This window comes from Pempheris klunzingeri, chromosome 12 (assembly GCF_042242105.1).
Source record: "Pempheris klunzingeri isolate RE-2024b chromosome 12, fPemKlu1.hap1, whole genome shotgun sequence".
In the NCBI taxonomy this organism is placed as follows: Eukaryota; Metazoa; Chordata; class Actinopteri; order Acropomatiformes; family Pempheridae; genus Pempheris; species Pempheris klunzingeri.
The window spans coordinates 19,186,428-19,195,945 of record NC_092023.1 but is presented as its reverse complement, the minus strand read 5'-3'; positions in this window follow the sequence as shown (position 1 = coordinate 19,195,945).

Genomic DNA, 9,518 nt, shown 5'->3' with positions numbered 1-9,518 from the left:
TTTACTCCATTCGCCCTGATTCATACGTCTGGGGTGTCCAAACTACGGCCCGTGGTCCAATTTTCATTGGCCCGCAGGAAATTCTAAAAATGTATTGGAACACGGCCCACACATGGAACCTGCGCTGGACTGTATTGTACTTCTTAGTCTCGCCGCTAGGTGGAGTGACTGTCTTGAACGAGACAGCTTCTGTATAAAATGAGTAATCGAAGAAGAAATTTGCAACAGGTAACCCAAAATGGCAGAATTATGGAAACGTAAGAGAGCAAGTGAGTGTAGAAAGTTTCAGATGCGATGAGAGCACAGCTAATAACTAATGACGATCACTTTTGTATTACGGAGGAGCTGCTTGATGTTAGCAGTCTGAAGAGCACCACGACGGGTGAGGATGCTTTTGAAGCTGTGCCAGATGCAGTTGGCATGATGGGACTTAAATGGGACGAGCTGTGTGGAGGTACGACGGGTGGAGCTCCAGCTGGGACAGGCGAGTGCAAAGGAATGTACAGTGTCCGCCGAGGGACAAGAAAGTGGAGGTAAGGCTGTTAATTGGAGCACCAGGGCTCTAGCACAGACTATTTCAAGCTTCCCTCTCTGATGCTGATGCTGGTGCTGGAGGGGGAGGGGGAGGGGTGTGCGCGCTGCGCTGACTCCATCGTGGCTCTGTGCTGCAGCGGTTTTATTCCCTGAGATCAGAAATGGACCAGTTATGAAGAGAGAAGGAGCTCTTCATGAGCTCAGTGACCTTCTTTGGTTGTCATGTTTAGTGGATCTCACTGATCACCTTAACACACTGAACAAGAGCCTGCAAGGCAAAGACCAGCTTGTGAGGTGAGGCGATATACATCACCTCTAGTGGATTAAAGTTAGCAATATAGCTCACTTCTAGTGAGTGGCCCAGCCCTTTGTATGTTTTTCTGTAGCTTATGTGGCCCTCATGGAAAAAAGTTTGGACACCGCCGGTCTATATGTTCATATACAAAACACATCATATGCACGTGCATTTGAATAACACTCATACACACCCACACATGCATGCACTCAATACCTGCCTGTAGCAAGAACAAAAAAGATACGTCATTTGTTGTAGTTGATTGAGTGTCTGCAGCTGCTGGTGCAACCAAACACTCCATCTCTGCCCTTATGTGCAGCTTCTGACCAATCAGTGTCTTTAGAATCATGTCGCACAACACAGTTGGCTGATTCAACACTTTCTTTTGTGACACCCTCTGTATGATACCACAGTATCACACCTCCGCACTTCAGAGAGCCTGATGGTAAAAAAGCCTCATACGGCCACACAGTATGAAAATCTGACCACTAAGAAGACAAGTGTTCAATTGCCAGGCCAGAACCTTCTGTGTGGGATCTCTTCCTGTGGTAGCATGGGTTTACTCCTGGTGCTCTGGTTTTTCCCCTGTGGAAATCAATAAAATTACTTTAATTAATGAAGTAACTTTATTAATTAATAAAATGATGAAACTAGAATGAAATACTCTGTATATTGACTGTCCATTTTGAGCCTCTTATCATTTACTATCAGAGGTCCTCGTTAACAGCTCAAAAACACACTAAACATGGTTTTTATCACTTTTATACTTTCTGGCTTTTTTTGTTTTAGAAGAATATCGTAGAAGATAAAAGGTTAAATTCTGTGGATTTTCTTGTGCTTTTTATCTATGACAGCTACTTTACAGCAGCACCATGCCAAATCCCAAATAGGTCTATTCGGATTTCTTTTACTGGAACGTTGGTAACATGCCACAATACTGTAGTTTTTATGCAAAAGCAGAAGTGTCAAAAATGTCCCTGTTTTTTTCACCACCATCTGCTTCCTGAGATCCTACACAGAGTAAGACACTCCCCGGACTGGTCGCCAGTCAATCACAGGGTCAAGACAGCCACTCACACACACATTCACACCTACAGGCAATTTAAAGTCACCAATTGACCTAACCTGCATGTCTTTGGACTGTCTGAGGAAGCCGGAGTGCCCGAAGAAAACCCATGCAAACACAGGGAGAACTCCACACAGAAAGGTTCGAGGGTCAAACTGTCAGCCTGCCAGCCAGCGGATTCAAACTTGGAACCTTGTTGCTGTGAGACAACAGAGCTAACCACTCATGCTGCCCAATTGTCAGACAGTTTGGAGGTAATTCAGCCGGCTAAAGGACCACAGTTATCCAATGCTTGGAGGCTGCGAGACGTTGCCTGACGCTCAGAGGTTGATAGGTACCACACTGGCTCCAGTGGCATTCAGTAGCAGATTCAGCAAGATCAAGAGTCAACGATAAGTTAATTTTGTTTGAAAATGTTTCAGAAAAGGGTCATCCAGGACCCAGAACACCTCGCATCCAAAGTGAGAATCATACCCCTGGACAGTTACCAAGCTTCTAAGTCTGACACTCCAAGCTTTTGATCAAATAGGCAGGTGCAACAGTGTCTCCTTAGACGGAGGAATCGTCAATATTGATATATATGTCAATAAGATATAAGAATGTAATGGAAAAAACGATTAGATTAGTTCAGTACTGCTCATACTGAGTCTTGTATACAAGGTGGAAAAGCCAACAAAACATGAAAACCTGTCAACAGAAGGCTGCGTGCATTTCAGTGAACTCTTTGATTTATCTCATTAATTCACCCACTTGTGACCTAGACACTAACTAGGCTGCAGAATCTTTGTCTGAATTGAAAAGAGTCACATTCCAGTGTGTCTGCTGCGTGCGTGTTAGTGGGTCATGTGGCGAGTGAGCCAACCAGAAGTTGTAGGTCCAGTTCATGACAGCTCACTGTGTTCGTGCATGACGGCGCCCTGTTCCCTCTATCGCTGAGACGATCTGACAGTAGCACTACTGCATGTTGCCTAATCTTGGAATCAGTATGGCAGCTTTTCCTTACAGGCACTGCTCATGTAGCTCTCTGTGCAGGGAAACTCCTCTCAGGTGCACTAAGCTGGCACTCACTGACACACCTGCTTGATCTCTTTGAAGAGGTCCTGGTTGATAGAGGAACCGGTCTTTTGGTTTTAGTGTTCAGCTCATTAGAAAAGTAGAACAAGACTAGATGTGATTAGTTCCAGATAACCGACTAACTAATCGACTAATTCTGCTGTTCCACTATATCTACCCAGCATCTCCATTCATGTGTGCTCAGTATATTATGAGAGAGAGAGAGAGGATTATTTCCTGGGTGTATATACATGTTCGTATGTATGTATGTGTGTGTGTGTGTATATGTGTATATTTATATATCACATTGATCAGGTCTAACCATCAAACACTATGTATCCCTTGTGGTTGAAATGTCACTATTACTTGGCTCTTTATAATGCCAATCAAGCATGTTGAACTCAATTGAATTGACTATAACTTGCATTTCATTTTGTAACCTTGTGTTGTGTAATGATAAAAAAATGTAAAATACTGACGTGTTAAGAATCAAATCTGGTATCAAGTAGGTGTTACATCAGCATGTGATATTTTTCCAGCCGACAAAACAAATCATCATATTTTAAAGTAATAATTCCACCGACTTTACAGGATAATCCACTGATTGCCATGACATCACTTTCATTTATGTATATATTGCAGGTGGTGCGTATTTACTGTCCACTTCCTGAGCTGTCACACAGATCTGTGATCATCAGTGTTGCAAACTCTTTTTCTGTTGCCCAAGTAGCATAGAGTAGTGCAACCCATCATCTGCCGTGTTATCGGATTGTGTTAGAGCTAGATGAAGCCTTATTAAATGAATGCCATCAAGATCTAGTTTTAAAAGTTCATTATCATTCTGTTTTTACTGCACACTGACACAATAAGACACATTACCTGACTGTGAGCGGTTCGTAGTGACTCAGGAGGCCTCTGGGATGCCTCTAACTTCTCTCTTCTTCTCCTAAACTAAGGCTAGCTTCTTCTAGCCTTTGCATGGTTTGTGAATATCCAGGCCTGCAGCAGGTTTACATTAAATCTCAGATACGCTGAACCCTAGCTGCAATTTACTGACTTTTACGGGATACAGAATTGGGTTTAGGTTCAACCGCAGGTGCAGTTTACACCACAGGAGAGGACACAGCAGCGGGCTTCAAGAGACCATGTGATTTTATTAGAGTACACAGGTTTAACTTTAAACAAAAGCTGAGCTAATGACTGAGCAACAGTCCTTTTTAACAACATGGAAACCAGAGACTGATAAAAATAATATAACACAACGTTTAAATGTCGTAGTTTGAGTAAAGTTCGTTCTTGAGTCAAAAATGCTGCAGTTCTTTCATGTTTTTTTCTGCGCTAACTGCTACAGTAGAGCAAAGTCAACATGGACACATACTACAGTGTCTACTGTGCATCATCAGTTTAGGACTAATACATTTATTATGGTTCCACTAGGGGGAGGCAGAGGTCTGGAGAACAGAAGTGTGACATGTATGGTAGTGAGTATCTTCCTCCTTATGTCTGACTCCTAATTTAGAGGTTGGTGATTCCCCTGGACCAGCTTCCAGCACTGTATATGGATTACAAATTAGAAAAGCTTGTACTGTAGATGACAAAAAACTATTATTATTATTATCCATTCTGCAGTTCAGTGGCAACAAGTTATTTTACAGCATCATCTTTATTAAAGACAGAGCCTGCAATTTATTTTAGGAGCACTTTTTGTTATATTGGTTGACATTTCCATAAGAGCCTAATAGCAATCAATACATGAAGTAGTTAAACAAGAAAAGACAAAAGTCTGCTGTCTATGACTGACAGGACTGTAAACTCATCCAATCCTGTCATTTCATCCAGATTAGATGAAATGACTGGACGGCCACCTGCCTGTCTGCCTAAGTTCCTGCCTGCACACTGTATGTGCACCCACTGCACATGACCGAAGTCTTCCACAAGGCTAAACACAAGGCTAAAGGTAGTCAAACTAGACTGGCAAAGACACTGCAGCCAGAATTGTAATTTTGCATGACGTTTCGTTAGTGACGGCTGTTTTGCTTGTGCTTTTTTTTAATGTGTTTAACAGAGTTGTTTTTTTTATCAGACTAACAGACTAAAACTAAAAGAGGCTGTCAGTCAGCGATAGTGAACAGAGGTGGAGGGGGTGGGATAATTTTGGTTGGATACTTTCGAAATCTAGCTATTCTTGCTGGTTTCTCCAACATTGTAGACTCTGCCTTTGATATAAATACTCTGCATTTAAGTGAACTGTTGTTTCATTCATCTCCTTCATTCACCCAGTTCAATAGGTGACTTTTTTTGCTGCAGGACTCATAATCTTCTTCTGAATTGAAAAGAGTCACATTCCACTGCGTCTGCTGCATGCCTCTCGTCAGCTGAGGTGTGTGTAAGTGGGTAAGAGAGCCAACCAGAAGTTGCAGGTCCATTTCATAACACGTAACTGTGTTTGTGCACAACGGCGCCATGCTCCCTCTATCACTGCGACAATCTGACAGCAGCACTACTGCATGTTGCCTAATCTGGGAATCAGTGTAGCAGCTATTCCTTGTAGGCACTGCTCATGTAGGGAAACCTCCTGTCAGGTATTGACGTTTGCCTCCCTGACAAAGGATTTATGTCGAAACGTATTAGAGTCTGTTTTTAGGTCATACATAACCATGGCATGACAATAAAGGCATTTTAATTGCTCATAAAGAGTGTGCCTTGGAGCTTTCTTCTTTTTTTTTTTTTTACATCACCATTCATCCTTGTCCAAAGAGCACCTCAAACTGACTCAGTTTGTGTCCAGGAAGCGCTCCCACCCACACATTTTTTAACATCCTCTCAGGTATGCCAAGCTGACACTTGTCATAAATATTTGGAGGTCACCGTTCACCGACACTCCAGCTTGATCGCTTTGACTGATATTTGATGCAACGCAGCTGGGGGAGATACTGTCGCACTGGAAATGTATTACATCAGACTAGACAGAGGACTAGCAGACAGGGAGAAGACAGAGAGGCAGGATTGAAAGGTTAAAGTGATGAGCAGGCAGAGCGGGGAGAAAGGCAGGATGACAGAAGAAGTGGAAGGAAGGCTGGATGAGGGAGGGGCAGGGTGCTGACAGTGTTTTGTTGAAGTTATGTAGATGTAATCCCTTCTGATGGGCAGGTCAAGCTGCCTGCTGAACGCTGAGGCACCGGCCAGCCGTGAGTGCGCGCATGCGGGCGCACATTACTCACACAGCCATGCTGTGTGTGTTTGTGATGGTCTGTGTGCGTGTGTGTCCGTTGAGGCCCTTGTTGCAATCTGGCAAGGCTCTTTAAAGGGGGAACAAAGGGTAGATTTTCTTTTTCTTTAAGCGGCGAGGGCTGGCCCGCAGAGGAAAGAGAGATGGATCTTCTCCAAATGCCACCGTGGGCGCACTAATGCCTGCTTTGTTCGCCACGGTAATTCTATTATGGTAATGGAGGATGAATCCCAGCTTTCTTCCCCTTCTTGCTCCAGCCCAGTTCCAAGCCTCCTGTCCCCACACCCCCACCAGAGCTTCCGGCACAAGAACAGAACAGTTAAATGGCCCCTAGAGGCCCCTGAGAGATTAGATGCAAAGTCCTACTGTTGTAGTGAGTGCTGAAATGGCTCACTGATATTTATCTGTGTCGCAGTCAACATGAAAAGTCTTGTGAGCTTCCATTCTTCACATGTATCACTTGGTTATTGTTTGTAAATCACCAGCAGATGAGATAATGCTATCATGAAGATGTTCTGCCTCAGTAAGGTAAACAGTAGGGGGGAAATACAATTAAAGATTTGGAAGTCATCCATGACACCACTTTGTGCCGTCCTCTTGCACAATGCCATGCTGGCAGGGTATGGGTCGCTGTCAGAACAGACCCTTCAGTCATGCAATGACCAGGTACATATCCTATAATGTTCAGTCCACGGGGACTGGCCTCTCTCTCATTTGGGAAACACTTCAGCGCTCTACCCAGCAGCCCCTAGAGAGCCCCTAATCCCTCCAGCCTGGGAACAACTCCAACTTGCAGTCCCTTAAAATGTCTTGGTTTGTGCATTATTAGATGCTATGAATTACACTGAAGGACGTATGGCGGGAAAGCATGGCAACTGGCAAACATGACAGTGATAAATCTGAAATAATGAAACAGGCCTCTAAGTGGAACCAGGAGGGCTTTGCTGACCCAAAATCAAGGTAACTCGATAGGCCTGCAACGCTGCTGGAGGGAGGACTGCTAGTAAAGCCCAGCTGGACCTGCGGGTACCTAACCTCAGCACAATGTGGAGCTCATTGGAGCCCTGGGAGATCTGAGGTGGGTCACATTCTTGGCCTTCAGAGTGACCCTGGGAGAGATAGGGCTTCAGCTGAAGGACTAGACAGTCCTGTGTGTTACTGGAAGTGAAATTCTTGATGTGACCCCTGCTGCTAGCTGTGTTATCTCTTTATTTTTATACTTCAGAGTTCCACGAAGAGTTATGATCCTATCAAGAATGTAAGTGATGGCAAGTAGAGGTAAGGCTAACTAATGACAGGCTGTTTAGCTTTGAACTCTGGTAAGAGACGGGATGAATAAATTACTAAACCAAGACAAATGTCCTGCTGTCAACATGCTCAGAATCCTCATTCTCCTGTCTGTTCATTCATTCATTAATATACAGGAAAACCAGGTAAAGAGACAATTTTTTTCATGTGCGTAGACGTAACTCAGGACTGCCCTGTTGTAATTCCCCGTGTGTGTCACAGCTTTAAGTGTATTCTGAGCCCAGTGTGCAAGAAGGGCCTCACTACCGTGCAGCCATAAAGGGCAGCCTGTGCACATGAGCGATGGAGCCCTGTGCCCAGACTTGCGTTGTAGTTGCTTTTTCACTCTGAAAGCGAAATAAATTCCCAGCCAGTAATATAACATGTTTGGGTTGGTTTGTGTGTGTGTGTGTGTGTGTGTGTGTGTGTGTGTGTGAGGGCATGTGTGTAGTGTGTTTCAGAGAGAGAGGGTAGAGCTGGGCAGAGAATGAATAGCTCACTCACAGAAAGGCCAACTAATAAAGTAGGTAGTTGAGGGAGGGGGCTAAAAAAGGAATGCATCTCGTCTTTCGCCCCTTCGCCGTGGGTTGTCATCAAGGGTGAATTAGTTTTATGCCGGGGCGAATGCAACCAATAAAGCTCCATCCACTGGTCAGGCTCTTCCCACCGTAACCCCCCCCCCACCCAGTGGTGGAAATTGCATTGGCCATGGTTTAGGAGGAGCATGTGGCTCAAGTTTCAACCCTTTTGAAATTTTCATCGTCAATAAATTGCTAGATCAAGCAGATTAGTTAAGTGTATTTTGGCTTCTTTTCACAGCTGGGTGACCTTTGTGTGCGTGTGTGTGTGAGAACATTAAGAGATGATTGTTCTTGTTGTTCTTGGACTTCATTTATGCTTTTCCACAGAGCAGCTCTGACCCCTATGTGCTGAGCGATCGAACAAAAAAAAGCAAATTACTCAGAAATTAAAGTTCAGAAACATTGCTCCTCCTCATCTTGCTCTCAACAGAAAACTAAATGCTGTCAATTTAAACTGCTCTCTGAGGTTGCTAGTGTTCCATAACTTGCTGTTGTTTCTCTTTTATGCTCTGCGGAGAGTCTTGCATCAAAATCTACGTGAAAAAGAATTTTATCTTCAAATGCTATAATCCCAACATTTGTCACAGCTAGTCTGAGAAATGTAACCGTCATCAGATGAATGAATGTGCTTACAGCTACTGTTAAAGTCTACTAATACCATATTGAGCAAGTACAATACATCACTGTAAAACAGCCTCTCACACGGTTTTCACTTGACTGATATCAATGCTCGACCTTGTCTCAGTCTAACACTTTGACAGCTGCAGAGAAACAGTCCAATTCTCCATCAGGCTAACCACCCCGCTTTATTCAAACCAGGGTAACTGTTAAATACCTCCTGCCTCACTCCTTTCCCAGGCCTTTTCTCTGGGGGACGGGGGAAGAAAATGGGAGGTGTTTTGGCTGATAACCCCTCTCCATCACCCTGACACTGGGAGCAGAGCATTGTCGAAGCGGGATCTCTGGATAGAGCTGTGGGCCAGTAGAGTGGTCGCCCCCAGCTGGAGGAGGAGGGAGATGGAGAGCAAGGGCAGCAAAACGAGGGCAACAAGCACCAGGGGGTGGGGTAGGGGCGGGTGATAAAGAGTCAGAATGAATGATGGAGGTCTAGCTGAAAGTTGGGTCTATTAGGTCATATGTTTGACAGACTCTTTCTGTCTCTCACAATCACTCACTCTGTCATGTGATATCAGTTCTGCCGTGGCGCCAACTTGTTATCAGGCCTGCAGAGGCCAATAGGTTTATTCACATTTGGGTTATCATATGTGTGCATTTCTACATACTGACTGTACGGTATGACTCCACTGAGCTCCACAGATAAGGCTGGGCTGTATAATATTTAATGTATTTGATCAGCTTTTCACTCACTGTCCATAGATAAGACATACAGTGCACACACGGGGATGGATGCCTGCACATATAGGGAATTTAGGTCACTTAGTTATAGATACACACATGTAGCTACTCTTATAT